The following is a 16,667-nucleotide window of genomic DNA, read 5'->3' on the forward strand; positions in this document are numbered from 1 at the left end:
TACAGTAAGTAAAGCAACAGCTTGATGCTTTTCATCTAAATGATCGCGCTGACAGTGAAGTATGTCCTGGGTTTGCATCTGGATAAGAATATATATCATTGCAAGTGAGTGGAGGTGGACTGACTCAAGATATTCATTTACAGAACTGCTGAGAAGGTGATCTGAGACTTTGTCCTTGAGAGGATATCTATACAAATAAATAGTCAGGCAAAAATCAAGTACCATCAGAGTCAGGTCTTGGTCAAATGGGGCCCTGGACAGTGTAATGGAATGGCACTATACCCTATCCATATCAACATCCCTTTACTTGTCTGCTTTTCTCCATTTATCATAAAATATTGGCCAAACCTATAAGTCTGCATCCTGTTTTCTTCTTTACTTTTACAAAGATCATGGAGATTTGGGTTTAATTTATATCTTTTATTTCAAATTTTACTGCAGAAATACTGACAGCCATTTGCTAAACAAAACAAACAGTTCTTAAATTGAAAACAGACTTAACGTGAGAAACAGTAAACATTTCTTCCATTGAAACTCACATTTATTGAGAGTGCATGTGGCAAGCCAGTAATCTGTAAGAAACGTGCTAGGAAACATAGTCAAATAGTATATAGTGAAACACTAGTGTTTATGTAAAGGATGCAGCAATTCAAAAAGCAATGTCTAACACCTTTGCTAACATCCAGAGTCACCCCACTAAGTGCAAATGTTCATTCAGAGGCAGTTGAGACTGCTTTATGATGTGACTTGGTTAGAGTCACACAACTAACAATTGACGACTGAGAGAATCAAACCCTGCACTACAGAAAGCAGCTCATTAACAGTTCATACATTACTCATCTGTTCTGTGTGCCAGGCAAACTGTTATAGTCCAGCATACCTGCAAAAAAATGACCAAAAGTAAAAATGGATTCATTGTTAAAATACTAAAACTGAACTCATAGACTTCTTTGCTGCTAGTTTGTTTACAACCAAATAATAAGCATACTGTCAACTGTCAACGAGGCAAGGAAACTGAGGATCATACCCAAAGAACATGGCTGATATCACAGTGCTGCTGTTTACTGCAATCTATTCCTCCCTGTACACTATAAGTATTCTGGGATACAGGACCCAAGTATTTATGCATGTATATCTATGGTTCCCCTTCATAATATCGAATTACTGAATGCTCAGAATTTAGTAACTCAAAATTATAAAGTCGAACCAACAAAAATACCGAAGCCCTCAAGCACAAAAACAAAAAACCCTGAACATACAGAATACATACACCACACAACACGCACACCATACAACCCACATAACATAAGCTACAAGCCCTACACTACATAACCCCACCACACAGACATTTTAAACTGCCTCGCACACACACAAACACATCACACATACATAGACACATCCAACACTCCCACTCATACTCCCACCACCCTACCCTAACCCACATGCACAACTTACAAAACACACATATACACTCACTTACCTTCGCTTCTGTAAAACATCCCAACTCACACACTTCCCGTCCCATAGCTGACATGCATAAGCACAAATTATATATAAACTACACAAACACACAGACACACAAACACAAAAACAGACACACACACAGACACACACATACACACACACACACACACACACACACACACACACATACACACAACATGCAGGGAACCTTGCTGCCCTGCATACACACCCAAAATTCTACAGTTTTACTTACCTGACACTTCCACTTTAAACCTTCGATGTTCTGAACATCGATGTTCTGGTCTCGATGATTAGAAAGTCAATGTTCTGAACATTCGATGATTCAAAGTGGATCCATATATATATATATATATATATATATATATATATATATATATATATGTATATATATATATATATATATATATATATATATATATATATATGTAGTATATGTATATATAAGTTCAGAGTTCATGGGGTATGGTGAGGATTCCATGGATATGGGGCATGCGAAGTGTGTATCTTTTGGGGGGGGTTGCATCCCTGCAAAAAAATGTTTTTACCTGTGTGGGTTTTGTCACTTGTGAGTTACATTTCATTCTACTCGAAAAAAATGAAATTTGTCTCATAGTACATTAATTAAAACAAACAAAATGAGGATAGACGCACACAGTCACAAACATATTTACATTTATTTATTTATTGACATTTGATTACCAGGAAAGTTCAACTGGGTAGAAGAGCATTTTCATGGGAAGCCCAGAGAGAAATATGTGTGTGTGTGTGTGTGTGTGTGTGTGTGTGTGTGTGTGTGTGTGTGTGTGTGTGTGTGTGTGTGTGTGTGTGTGTGTATGTGTGTGTGTGTGTGCACGCGTGTGCGTGTGCACTCATATGTATGTTTATTTACAATTAGCAATTTATTTTTTATATATAGGGAATGTCTTTGGTGTTCACCTTTCTTGATATCACAAAGCTTGTAATGTGAATGCAAAGTGAGAGTAGTAGAGATTTTGAAGCATTTTCCCCATTTGTTTTTCTTTTTCTCTTTTTTCTTGAGTTAATGTATTCAGTGGCTTTCAGGTACAGCATGCTTAGTGTGATGGACATACAAAATAAAACAGATTTTTGTTTTCAGAACTCTGAAGTGCAGGTGTTTGATGTTCTAGCATAAAGGGTGTTTACCTTGTTTTAAACAGCAACAACAGTGTGAATGTATGTGTAAGTGTGGTCATATGCAGATGAAGTGCAAGATCTAATTATCTCTTTCTAGGCATTAGCCCTTTTTCTCACAGTTGTTTAACAATGGAGTTAATATATTGAAGTAAGGATGAAGCCATCCCCGTGGGAGCTTGTCCCTTTTCTGTATTTTCGATACAATGATGAGGTGTCTTTGTTGCTTTGACAAGAATATTTATATGATCAGTGCACCACAGGAATTACAGTGCAAGTAGTTCTGAAGTACTTGTGTGCCTTGCTAATTTGCCACCCTCAAGAAGTCTCCTTTGCTTGCAGGAGGGCAAAACATTGTCAGGCCAAGTTTGAACGTATGGGTACCCATTCACTCTAAAAGGAAGCCATGAAGGAAGTGAGAGAGTTACTCTGCTTAACATGCAAGGGTAATTTTTTCCACAAATGGAGCAACCATTGGATTATGAATTTATCCCTTCAACATGTTTTGTTTATATGTTGCTGTTCAGTACTATGGGTACTTGTAGAGTAATTGGTTCTGTGCGGGTATGAGGCTCATTAGGATAATAGTTTTGGTTAAAGGAATGTTATGCATAGATCTTCAAGCAGAATTACATAGGGAATTGAAAAATTAGCATAGGACTTCCAGTATGTCTTAATAACTATAAGTCATTTGACCAATAATCTTCAATAGGAATGCTTGGGGGTCTTTCTAGCAGCATATATCTGGCTAGGTACATGCTGAAAGAGACATTACAGCTAAGTTTAATTAGGGCTGAGGTGAATACAGAGGAATGATAACATCTTGGCATATGGAAAAGATACATTTGGAAGTCATCTGGGCTATGTATAAAGATTTCCTGACTACTGTTGCTGCATGGTAGTCAAAGGTGATGGAGTTTCTTACCCAGATATTGACTACATTTGGAATGTGGTACTGGCCATACTGTAAGCGTAGATAAGAAATGTTTTGAAAAAGTGATACTGCAAACTTTTTTGCATTTAATTTGAGTCCTTTCTCTGTAAAGTATTGTTTTGTAGGAATTTGTTCTTGCTGAAGCAATTTTGAATTTGTTAGGGATCAGATGATGACACCCAGCTTGCATTCATCTTCATATTTTGTCACTAACAGATCTGGGTTTGTTGTCTGCAGTTTGGAAAAATATATATCAAAAAGGATGGGTCCCAGCAGCAAGCCTTGTTGTACTCCTCTATTCATCTTTTTATTATCTTAAGCCTCCTTAAACATGAAGAATCTACCTTTCATCCAGTTGGCAATCCGTATTGCCATGTAAGGATCTACCTTTCATTCTGTTAGCTTGTTTACACTGTCGACTTGGGTTATGGTATCCGTGGCTTTGGATAGATCAAGATATTCTTTAAGGACTGATTGGCCATTGCCTATGACCTATATGACTTTTTCAACACAGTTTAATAAGATGAGTAAATATGACCTGCCTAAAAAACTGTTGTGGGTCTAGTTGTATAAGATTTTTCTTTTCAGTATCTTCAGATTACTGAGGGGCAATGTCTGCATCACTTACAGACTGTGTACTGAACCCATGCTTTCGGATTTACTACACATCCACAAATCCAGTAATGGAAGAAACCCCAACTCAAGGGATGTCAATCTCTTCTGCAACTTAAATAGAACATACTAGGGGGATATGCCTCACAGAAAATGCCACTTCTCTGGAATCATCCCTGGAATCATCTTCCTCTCCATTTAATGTAAAGTATGTCTCTTACTCTATTGAAGCATAATTTGGATGAGTGGATGGAAAACCACCAGTTCAACCCAGAATGGCACCCTTATCCCTTATAGGCAGGGGTCACATGTAAATATCTAGCTACCCCTGGGTTATGTAGTTATTTGTAGTTATAATACAAGGGGATCTAGATAATAATATTAAAATTACAAGGACTAGAAACTTATTGAGAATGCATGGCTAGTCGTCTGTATATTCTAATGAATCATTAGCCTAGTAAGTACCCATGAACCCAAAAATTTTAATATCATAGTTTACAAAATCTGATATGATATGTTCTATGATCTTACAAATTAGGCTATTTAATCTGATGAATCTGCAGTTCCTGTGGTCAATGGTAGTGTACACTTTGTACAGTGGCACCAATACAACTGTTTTCTAAACCTCAGGGACATGCCTTGTGGTTAGATTTAAGTTAAATAAGTGCAGGGTTCGGCATCAGCATAACCGTGGCTATTAATTTAGCATCCAGGTAAATAGTCTGGACCTGTGTAAGGATGTTATTACCCTGAGAAAATACAACTAGGGCTTGTTCCATGAAAGTCATTAAGGGTGTACAGGGCCTTATGGATTTGTAGGATTTCAGTAACCATTTCAGGAGTAACGTTAGCATTAACTATGCTAGCAAGTATGTTAGCTATGTCTTTGAAGTCAGTGTGGGTAATTATATTTTTGATTAGTTCCACTCACTGGGTGATGTTACATCTCAGTTTTGTAATGCAATTGTAGAATGAGTTGGAATTGTCCTTGATTTCAGATCTTATTTATAGCAGGAGACTACCAAGGTTTATTATTAAATTTCCCATTAAATGTTGTTGTAGAGGGGACTGCTAGATCTATACACCTGATGTAAATGAAGCAGCTGAAGCTTTAGGGTGTTTACTTACATTCCATGTAAACCTATAGAGATCATCGCAGGATTTTGTTTTAAGACCTTTATAGAATTATCACTTAAGACATAGGCAAGCATACATTTACATAAAAGAAAACAAACCATATTTGCATGTTCCTAGTTACAAACATACATCACATGTTTTTTTTTTCTTTTTGTGCAACTATCATCAGTACATTACATCAATTGCTCAATTCCTTCCTTCCCTTAAATCTCACTATTCCTCCAAAATATTATTCTGCATGTATTGTTCCCACAGTATGCATTCTTACTATATAGTTTGATCCTATCCTTTCCTAAAGATCCCACATCCATTTTTTTTTAGTTCTGTTATAATATTAACTACTTCAGGTACAGTTGTTTGAGTTTTGATTTCCATTTTCTAGTAACTTAACAAGACCTAACTATGTCTAGGAAATTCGGATCCTGTATCCCAAATCATTTCCTTAGTTGCACCCATTTGCTTACCCAATATTTATGAGAAGAGAACTCTTTTGCCTCCAGTCCTGCACATATCCTCCTAATTAAACATATTATTGTATTAGGGAATGCAAATGCTTCAATTGCCCTACTCATAAAAATCCAGGTTTACTCTGGTGAATGCTCCCTCTGCATCAAGACCCAACAACAACAGTGGTATTTTCTTAATTCTGCTTCCTCTGGATCATAATTGCTCTATTAATGTTGTCAAATGTTATCCTCACCTCCACAAAACCACATTGATCCATATTAATCAATTTTGGCAATACATTTTTCATTCTTTTAGCTATTATAGACATAAATACTTTACAATTATGATTTAAAATTGGAATGGGCTTATATGAAGCTGGTGTTGATGTTTTTTTACCATCTTTAGGTATTACGGCCATCACAGCATTCTTCCAAGATGTTGGTGCTTCTCCTGCTTTTAAAAAACTGTTAAACAAAACCTTCCAGATAGTTATCACTTTCTTCCAAACTTTCACAGGAATACCATCTAGTCTTGAAGACTTTGCTGCAGATTGATTGCACATCATGTAGAGAAATTCTCCGTTGACCACCATGACTGAATCACTCAAATTAACAATGAAAACAGAGATTCTATAGAGCACAGTTCCAAACGATAAGCGCTTTCAACTTGAGTAAGCCTTCATCAGATCGTAATTGATTGTACATCACTGCTTTTATCTTATCTCTTCCTGTCCTAACTGTAAACATTGTAGATGCAAGAGAAACAATGGTCCAAAACCATCAGTCTATTATAAAACAACAAGCAAAGCTTTCAAGTTAGCAAACTCTTCTTCATATAACTTCTTATAACAAAAGCATCAATTTGAAGTTATATAAATTAGTCAAGTTTGATTTTAAGATTGTATGCTTTTATACCATGTGATGAACTGTGTTGTTTTTACTGACTGGCATGTGATATATATTGATGCACTACAGCTTGTCTGTTTTAACATTATACTGAATAAGAGTTTGTTAACTCAAAAGCTTTGTTTGTTGTTTTATAATAAACTGATGGTTTGGGACCATTATTTCTCTTGCTTCTACAATGTTTGACTTATCTGGTCCAATTTTGGCTGTTTTAGGTGAATTTTTATTTGTGTTTAACTGTAAACATCTAACCTTGGCATTCTTAAGTCATCTATAAATACTTCCATTTGTGCTCTTTCTTGATTTCCACATTTCCCTTTTCTAGATGAATTTTCATAAAATTTCTGAAATATATTTTCAATACCTCTACAGTATCTCTGGTCATTTTTCTTGTTATAGGCTTCCAAAGTTTAGCAATAACCCTTTCTACTTTCTCTTGTCTAAGTCACTGTGCTAACAGTTTTTGTTCTCTATAAATATTATCAGAAGTACTTGTTTAATAGCAGTTTTTCTAAACTCATTCATATTATCCAGATACTCCCTTATTTTCTCTTCAGCACACTGCAGATGTATCTCTTCTTGTTCTGTGTTCCCTTATTCTGCAGTACTTTAATCTTTATCAGCCCCTCTAAATAATTCATGTTACCATATATATTTTTCTTTGATTTATTCCCTATTTTAAAACTCTACTTTCATTTTATCTATAGCTATGACTTATGAAAAAATTGCTATCTTCCCTAATAACTCTCAAATAATGCCCACTACCCATCTATTAACTACACGGGGAAGTGCTAGTGTTTCACTTTTACTTCATCACCCTGTACTTTCTTCTTGGCTGTTATTGGTGCATGACCTGAACTAGTTATCGGATGTGTGTTAAAGCTTTCAATTAAAGGCACATGTTCTTGTAAAATATAATTTCTGTTTACTCTTATCCCTGTTATAGCACCTTAGGGAATGATATGTAAAGTCTCTCCAAATTCCTACTACTGAATTCATGTCTTTCATTATCAAATATTTTTATAAATGTCTTCCAAGATCTACCCTCTTCTGTTATATTTTCCCATATAGGTCCTGCAGATCTCTCCTCATTGTTGCAAATCAAATTTCAATCTCCATCTATAAGTAATATTCCCGGTTGAAAGCTGATCATTTTACCCACATTGTTTTGAGCTCCATAGTAGCAGTTTAGGTAGAATATAAATACATGCCCGTGTAATCATCCTCCCTTGCCAAAAGTACCTTACTTCCACAAATTTACCATTATTATATTTTTTTCCTGTTGTATCAGTATTGGAGCTCCTGTAACAATAAGTATAAATACTTCCTTTTTCCTTTGTTTTTGAAACACTGCTAAATATTCCCCCTGAAATCCTTTCTTTATCAAATTCACATGCTCACTTTTTCCAAATGTGTCTCCTGTAGCATTGCTATTTGCACTCTGCATTTCTTAAATATACTTCACAACTGCTTCCTTTTTGTCTATATCTGTGAGACTAGTCATATTCCAGAATAATATGGATAAGGTAGCCATTATAATAAGAAATTATTATTCCCCTCTATTATATATGACAACATTTTAAATGTGTATTTTCAGCATTTGTGTTACATGCACTCTCTGATATGTGTTAGGTTCATCTTTTATACAGCTGTTCCTTCTCATCTCCATTTGAGCCTATATTACATTTTACAAGACTTTTATTTTAATGAAAACCCTCAAAAACACCCCCAAACACCCCTATAACCTATTAACTTAAAACAAACACAACTATGTACATCTTCAAATAATGACGTTTAACCCTCTTAATAGGAACAGTTATCCTAAATCAACAGCTGCACACACACTGACATTACCTAACCTAAAATAAGGTTATCCAGGCTAAGATGCATGTTACAACCTGTGCCCCTACTTAAACTGATTGATGTCTATTCTTGTCTTATCTTTATTCCCTTTACAGATGTGAAAAAAACCAGCTTGTATGCTTTCAGAAAGCATTACCTTTTAGCCTTAAAAAATGTTCTGGCTTTTATTCCCTACCCCTGTAGTCAGTTTGTCCCCATGGGAACATAACAACAAAATGTACCACAACTCACACTGAGAATTTATTTATGAAAGGAAAATTTCCATAAGAACCAGTGTTCTCTTATTTGCTTACATGAACAAAATTATTAGATTAAACCAAAGGCCTTAAACCAGACATTCACATATGCAAAATTAAGAGAAAACATATCACCTCCATATATATTATAATCTGTGCACTTTTACACCCTATCCCCACCTCATTAAACCAAGATTACAGCATATTAACTTAAACATGCTTTTGTCCTACCTTTCTTCTTTTTTTAATTTATAATGCCAACATTTCTTAAAACTAAAAAAGAAAAGAGTCACGTATTTACTTTAGAGTCTTTAGCAAAATAACTGAAAATGCATTACTATATAACATGGAACTTATATCATGAAAGGTTTTATACAGATATTGTTAAGAACAAAAATTGTTTTATTTCCAGTTACTTTTTTCTCCTTTCCTTTTAGTGTCCTTCAAAACTGTCGCTCATCCGGTCAGGATAAAACAGACGAACAGTTGTGGGTTCTATTTAAGCAGCTTTATTAGATATAAACACATCAGGATCAAGGTTTAGTAACTTAAACTTAAATAAACCTATAAACAGACTGACTACTGCAGTCATACATGTTGACACTCTGGCTGTTCTCTCAAAATGGCACTGCTGCCTGCACATGCTCAGTATTTATATGCATGTGCCTACACTTAGAAATGATTCTTAAAGTTACAACAAATGCTCTGTTCTATGTCTTTCCTTTTTGAGAAAAAGGTAATACACTAAGATGACAGCATTCATCAACATGCAGTTGTACAGAAGTGATCCTTTGACATGCAGTTATACAGATCTAATTCTTTGACATGCAGTCATGCAAAACTGAACATAAATAAAACAATCATGTCCAGGTTGCTGTGTATTTTATACTAGGTCTAGAAATACAACCTGATCATGTAACATAAAAATTAGAACTGGATATAGCAATAAGGACTTTCTTTAAGGAATGTTCAACTTTAGGGACATCTGGGACATCATCATAAATGGGAATAGGTACTGAGACATTCTTCAACAGGAACATCGTCTGGGTTGCTCTGAGATCTAGAGTATATCACAGGTACAATTCTGCAATATTAATTTGAACACTGGAAGAAGATGCCTGCAGTTTCTCTTGTATTCTATACCCTCAGATTCCACTAAGTAGGATCTCAGCTCAGCACATATACCTCTCACTTAGCCAATTTTATAAAAGCCTTTTGCTGTTTGCATCCTCACTGTCTTTTCTTCTTTAAACATCCGAAGAAATCTGCTTGCTTTATCATAGCTGGAATTCTGAATGGAACTCTTTTTAAATAGTTGGGCTTTGATTGCTCTAATGTTTTAGCATTAGGCACCAACAAACTAGAAATAATAGGCAAGGTTGTTCTGGTTTGCCTAGATAGAAGTATTTGAGCAGGTGAGCCAAGTAGGTTGTCACAGGGTATATTTCTGTGATTAATGAATTCAAGAAGATGTCAGTATTGTCACACTTTGACCTCTCTAGTAATTGCTTTGCACTCTGTACTGCACATTCAGCCAGGCTGCCGTTTGACTGTGGGTATTCCGGACTGCAAGTAATATGGATAAAGTACCACTCTTTGGTACATTTCTGAAATAATTGACTGGTAAACTGGGTACTGTTGTCAGAAATAACTTTGTGTGGAATACCAAGGACTGAGAAATGACATTTCAACTTAGTAATAACAGCACTGGACATTAAGTTAAGTAGCAAATCAATCTCAAACCAGTTTGAATAAGAGTCTACCAACACTAAGTAATGCTGATTGTTCCACTCAAATATGTCAGTGGCTACTGTTGACCAAGGTAGTTCAGGAATCTGGCTTACCTGAAGCATCTCTTTTTGTAAGTGCGGTCTAGTACTATTGCATACTGAGCAAGATGAAAACACTTTATCAGTCTTTTGACAGGGAAGGCCTGAATACTAGTCCTCTCACCCTTCTGTTGGTAGCTTCAGAACCTGGGTGGCCACGATGCAAAATCTGAATGTATTCATGTTATAAGGAAGTAGGAACAATAACTTTAGGACCTTTGCAAATAATACCATCTTCCATCAGCATATCATCTCTGTAAGGAAAATAAGGTTGCACTTCTGGCGGTACACAAGATTGCTTTGATGGCCATCCAACATTGATGAAGTGGTCGAGCTTCTGCAAAATTGGATCAGTCTTTGTGTAATCTCTCAGCTCATCAAGTCTTGTGGAAGAAAAATTACACACTTCCATGACATCAAAGTCATAATTCTCTGCGTCAAGCTGTTCTGTGGTATTTCTGGGCAATCTGGATAAGGTATCAGCCAGATAAAGAAATTTTCCTTTTTCTGTAGACTATTTTGAAGTTGTATTTTTGTAATCTGAGCATCATTCTTTGTAGTCTTGCTGGAGCTGTATGCACAGGCTTATTTAAAATATTGACTAGAGGTTGATGATCAGTCTCGATCCGAATAGCTTGGCCGTAAATATAATCATGGAACTTTGAACATGTGAACACAATTGCCAAAAGTTCCTTCTCAATATGAGAATACTGCATTTCAGTTTGCATAAGAGTTCTAGATGCATAGGCAACTGGTCTGCCCTCTTGAAAAATAACTGCACCAAGACCAAGCTTTGCAGCATCACAGGAAAGAATTACTGGTTTGTGTATGTCATAGTATCTCAATGTAGCTGGATTAGGAATTTGTTGTTTGAGGTTATGAAATATTCTCTGGTGCTGTTCCAGCCATGACCAGGCAATACTTTTGTGTGTCAGCTCTCTTAAAGGTGCTGATAACTCACTGAAGTTAGGTATAAACTTGCCTAAATAGTTAATCATACCAAGGAAACACTGTAGGACTTAAACATTGTCTGGAGCTGGCATCTCAAGAATGGGGTTCAGATGCCTGGGCAATGAGACATTTCCTGTGGTACATTTGACTGAGAACACATGGCTGAAGTGACATTTAGTTCAGTGAAATATAGTTGTTTCCAAATTCCCTGTGGGCAAAGAGAAGCACACACTGCCATGCCTACAGCTGTAATAACCAAATGCATAGGGACAGAAGGAGTAATGAGTGTTGTGCTCAGTGTACAGTACATACATATGTAACTACAACATGTAGAAGTGTGCTACAACATGGAATAAATCATGCAGGCTACTGTAGTCACATTTATACTCCAGTATGTGTTTTAGGTAACGTTTTCTAGACACTGTGAAGGGGGTAGTGGTCCACACACACCAATTATAAAGGCAATGCCCATTGTGCACTGCATTTTTACTGCCACTGACATGCCCTCTGGCCAGCCTGCTGTTGATGCCTGCCATACTGCCTGCTGTCTCATGTTCCCTTGGGGACCATGGTCATTGTTTTCCCCCTGTACATTTGGTTATTGAAGTTGTGGGCATGTCAACACATTCTTCTCTTTGCCTACAGGGAATTTGCAAACAGCCATATTTCTCTGCAGTTGAATGTCACTTCAGCCATGTGTCCCCAGTCAAATGTACCAGAGGGAAATGTCTCACTGCTTAGGCGCCTGAACCCCAAGAATGGCTGCTTGTTTGGAAGGGTCTGGTCATAAGCCCGTACAGGTAAATAAATGACCTATGTAAGTAACTTCTGGTAGCCTGAATTTACATTTCAGAGGATTGAGCTTCAAGTTCACTTCAAGCATTCTGTCCAGAAATTTCCTGAGGTTTCTGTCTTGCTCTGCTTCTCCATTACTTTCAACTAGTAAATCATCCACTATTATAGAACATGGATAACCCGCAAAAATTTGCTCCATTTCACTCTGAAAGACGTTACTGGCAGTATTTATTCTAAAAAGCATTCTGAGAAATCTATATCTACCAAATGGTGTACTGAATGTAGTCAGTAGTGAAGATTTGTAATCAAGCATTACTTGCCAAAATGAACTCTCTGCATCCAAGACAGAAAAAACAGTGGCACTTGGCAAGAGGGCGTCAACCTCAACTGTGCACATAGGATGATGAGGTCTCTTTAATACTTTGTTTAAGCCTCTTGGGTCAATGCATATTCTGATTTCATCTGAGCTTTTCTTATGAGCAGCTACCATGGAAGACACCCACTCAGTTGGTTCTGTGACTGGACAACTCCTACCTTGCTGCACCATCTTATCTAACTGGACCTTGACTTTGTCATGCATAGCTATCAGAACTCTCCTTGCTGGTCTGACCACTGGATTGACCTCTGCATCTACTTTCATGGAGTACACAACTGGTAGTTTGTCTAGCTTGTCATCGAAAACATCAGCATACTCTGACAAAATAGAATTGGTGAAGCTGGAACTAGGATGTGTGCTTACATGATGGACTTCTTTGGTAAAAGAAAGCAGTTTTATTCTTAAACTGTCTATGAGACCTAATAATGACTACACAGGTCTTCTGATTACATAGAATTGCAAGCTGTAACTGTCCCCAGCCGAATAGCATGAAAGCACTACTGAGTCTTCGGTTTAAATCTCTTCACCTCCATAAGTAACAAGCGTCATACAATTAGCCAAACTAAGTTGTTCACCAGCTCTTACTCTAGCAAATGTTTCTACTGACATAACATTACACTTTGAACCAGTGTCTACTTTAAGCTCCTTGGGTTTACCACTGACAAGGACAGTACAAAACACTTCATTCTTTGCCAACAAATCTACTGCATTAACCTTTTCAATGACCACTGATACACCATCTACATAGAAAGTAGGACTGCAGCTTTCTACATGATCAACTTGCTTTTTTAAGTGACCTTTCTTAATAACTGAATGACACTTGCTTAATTTACAAAACTTTTGAAAGTGGTTCCATTTTTTGCACTTGTGGCATTGCTGACCAAATGCTAAGCACTTCTCTCTTTTAGACTCATGATTGGCACCACAGTTACAACAGTTAACAATAAAACTTGACTTAGGTTTTGCTGACTCACCCATATACTGCACTGAGCATGTCCATTTTGCTGAGCTAGTCTTAGAACTTGCTGGAAAGTTGCGGGTCCTCCCTGGAAAACCTATGCGGGATGTAGCTGCATTGTGTGTAGGCCTGCTTCTGCTAGCCACATGCTGCATTGCTGTTCATGCTTGCTCTAGAGGCTGCAGTAACGAGTTCTTATCACTTGCAAGCATATTTGTGTGCCTTTCTGTAAGCTCATGGATTTGACAAATCTCTATAATTTTGCTCAATGTTAAATCATTGTCACAAAGCAGAATCTTTCTCACTGCAGCATTATTAACACCACACACAAGCCTGTCATTTATCAACATATCTTTCAAATCACCAAATCTGCATGTTTTAACTTTATTTCTCAAGTCAGTGATATAAGCTGCAAAAGTTTCTCCTGGCTTTTAGTCTCTTGTATAAAATATGTGCCTCTCAAATGTAACATTTGTCTGGGGGGGGTTACACATTTATCTAAATTTATGTTTCAAACACTAAGGGTCCTCTCTTGATTCTGCCAGTACATCAATATGGTAATTCCCCCTCTCCTGCATATACTGCTGGTACATACACAAATGAATGCTCTCTTTCAATGGCTTCTGCCCCCCCCCAAGTTAAGCAAAATAAATGCCCTTGTATGTGTATCTTTGTCAGAAAAAGCTGCTTGTATGAAAATGTTGGATTCCTGCTCAAATACTCTCCAATTATTTGCAATATTATGATCAAACACAAGTGGACTGTGTCTGTGAAATGCCTCTTCCATATCAACACACAGTAGTAATGGTGCTTCAAATTATGTATGAATATATATACATACACACACACACACACACACACACTTCACAAATACTTCATATAGTTTTCTTTGCAAAATAAATAATTTGTGCGAGTTTTGGTTACCTGAAGTTCATTTCTGGCCTTTTTTAATCGTTTGAGCATTGTATCACCCAACCTGCTCAATATACCTTCACAGTCAAGTCTGCACCTCATAGCTTGAAGTTTGCACTTTCAATCCCGGTTCTGACACCATGTTACTTGTCCGGTCAGGATAAAACAAACAGTTGTGGGTTTGGTTCAAGCAGCTTTATTATATACAAACACATCAGGATCAATGTTTAATAACTTAAACTTAAATAAACTTATAAACAGACTGACTACTGCACTCATACATGTTAGCACTTTGGCTGTTCTATCAAAATGGCACTGCTGCCTGCACATGCTCACTATTTATATGCACATACTTACACCTGGAAATGCTTATTTAAGCTACAACTCATGCTCTGTTCTACAAAAACATTAATGGCTTGGAGTGGAATATACACTTTTCATTCTCCCACAAGTTTAACAAAGTTAACAAAAGTCCAATCTTTCCACTTTTTCTTGTAAAGCCATAATTCCCAAATGTGATTGATGTTTTATAATCTCACCTTTATTCACTAATTTCAGTGTTGCTTGTCTCCTTTCTTTTCATCTTCTTCTAACTCTGGTTCAAGCCCAATGTACTCCTTATTCATCTAGTCAACTCCTGTGTTTTTTTTCTGTCTCTCAGGCATTTTCTTTTGGAACTTTTAAAAGGTTTTTACTGGAAAAGTCTCTGTATTAGCTTTATTATCAGAAGAATGAGAAGCAGAGTCCCCTTCTATAGTATGGGTTAGTTTTTGTTGGAAAAGATTTTCATAGTTTCATAGGTGTGTACTAGGCTAATGGCCCTGAAGTCTAGCTGACAGAAGTGCCTGGCATCATGCCACCCAATGTTAGTTCCCAGTGCCTCTATCAAGCAGAGCCAATGGAGTGATCTCCATGGTGAAGTTTCTATTACCCATCCACTTATTAAGATTTCTCTTGAAGAGGGACAGCAAGGTGCTCTGCTTGACATGTATGGGAAGTCTATTGCAGAGCATGGGCAGTCTCTGGGTGAGGAACCTGTCCCTCCAGCATGTTCTGTTGATTGTGGTAATGAGGTTGAGGTCTCTGGAGTGTGTGGTGTGGAGAGACTGGGATTGCATTAGATGCAGCATTTCCAACAGAGCTGGGTCATCATGGCTTTATAAGTCAAGCAGAGATCAACTCTTAGTAGACGATATGAGACAGAGAATAGCTGGAGTCTTTTGAGTCTGTCCATGTAGAACATGTGTTTAATGCCTAGGATTCTCTTCATTAGGTACTTCTGTGGCCTCTCCAGCTGTTGCAGGTGTCTAGTGAGGTAAATGCCAAATGGGGAATTATACTCCATGATTGGTCTACTGAGGGAAGAGTAGAGAGAGAGAGAGAGAGAGAGAGAGAGAGAGAGACGATGACCTCTCTCTTCCTGGATGCAAAACCCTTGTTAATGAGATGTGCCACATAGAAGGACTTTCTGACCACAGTAGCAATGTGGTGGTCAAAGGAGAGGTTGCTGTCAGCCTTCATCCCCAGATCTCTTATAATGCCTTCAATGTTCAGTTAGCTCCCATCAATGTGGTAATTAGTGGGAAGTGAGTTTTTACCAAAGGAGATGATGACGCATTTTTGGCATTAAGCTTAAGGCCATGGTTTTGACACCAGTTATTGGTCTCAGTGAGGCCTTTCTGTAGGATGTCTGCATCACTTGGGGAATTAATAATGGCTCCCAGCTTGCAGTCGTCTTTGAACTTGGTCAGCCAAAGTCCTTTTGTGTTGGCCTGGACTTCTAAGAAGTAGATGACGAACAGGAGAGGACCCAGGACTGATCTCTGTGGGACTGCACTTGTGACTGGTCAGCAGTCTGACTTGGAGTCCACTGCTTTCACACTGTGTGTTCTATTTGTGAACCAATTTGCAACTCACCTAGTGATATAGGTGTTGATGCCTATTTTGGTGATTTCATCAATAATTCTTGAGTGAGGAATGGTATCAAAGGTCTTGGCCAGATCGAGGTAAGCTGTATGCACTGCCTTACCTTCATCTACAGCCCTGGTGACTGACTCAAAGAAGTCAACCAGGTT

The 16,667-nt window shown here is 37.4% G+C and overlaps 1 protein-coding gene across 2 annotated transcripts in view; it reads left to right on the forward strand.

Annotated features, from left to right (window-relative positions):
* The window catches only part of VEPH1 (ventricular zone expressed PH domain containing 1), a 4,140,519-nt gene that overhangs the window by 556,842 nt on the left and 3,567,010 nt on the right, over positions 1-16,667 (forward strand). The gene's annotated exons all lie outside the window — the stretch shown is intronic.

The sequence above is a fragment of the Protopterus annectens genome, chromosome 4.part1, assembly GCF_019279795.1.
Source record: "Protopterus annectens isolate FY-2018-M chromosome 4.part1, PAN1.0, whole genome shotgun sequence".
Classification (NCBI taxonomy): domain Eukaryota; kingdom Metazoa; phylum Chordata; order Ceratodontiformes; family Protopteridae; genus Protopterus; species Protopterus annectens.